The sequence below is a fragment of the Pteropus alecto genome, unplaced genomic scaffold (assembly GCF_000325575.1).
Source record: "Pteropus alecto unplaced genomic scaffold, ASM32557v1 scaffold447, whole genome shotgun sequence".
Classification (NCBI taxonomy): domain Eukaryota; kingdom Metazoa; phylum Chordata; class Mammalia; order Chiroptera; family Pteropodidae; genus Pteropus; species Pteropus alecto.
This window is the reverse complement of record NW_006440214.1, coordinates 838,926-839,334: the sequence shown is the minus strand read 5'-3', so window position 1 is coordinate 839,334 and position 409 is coordinate 838,926.

Below are 409 nucleotides of genomic sequence, written 5' to 3'. Positions count from 1 at the left end.
GAAATGCTGACACTTGGGTTGGGAGCATTATTAAAAGAAGTCCAATAAGAAAAGTTACTGGGGAGGGTGCCTGCCAAATGGGGGTGATTGTCCTAAGGGTCGGGGTTCTTGGAAGCCCCAGGTCATCGCCCCTCCCCCAGCTGGTTGCCAGGCCTCACTGGAGAAATGCTCACAGCACCATCTCTGCGCTGGTCCTGGTCTCTGTGTGGCATAGCCACAAGTCTACAAATCTTGGGATGCCCCAGGGATGGGCAGAGACCCTAGGGAAGTTGCTTGTATACTGAGGGACAGAAGCGTCACTTGCAGTGGCTGCACCTTGAGGGACTTGCCTGTAGGCATTCAGTGCATCAGTGCCATTTGCAGACTTTCTCTGCAGACCCAGCCACAGCTGGAAGGCTCTGCAATCTGG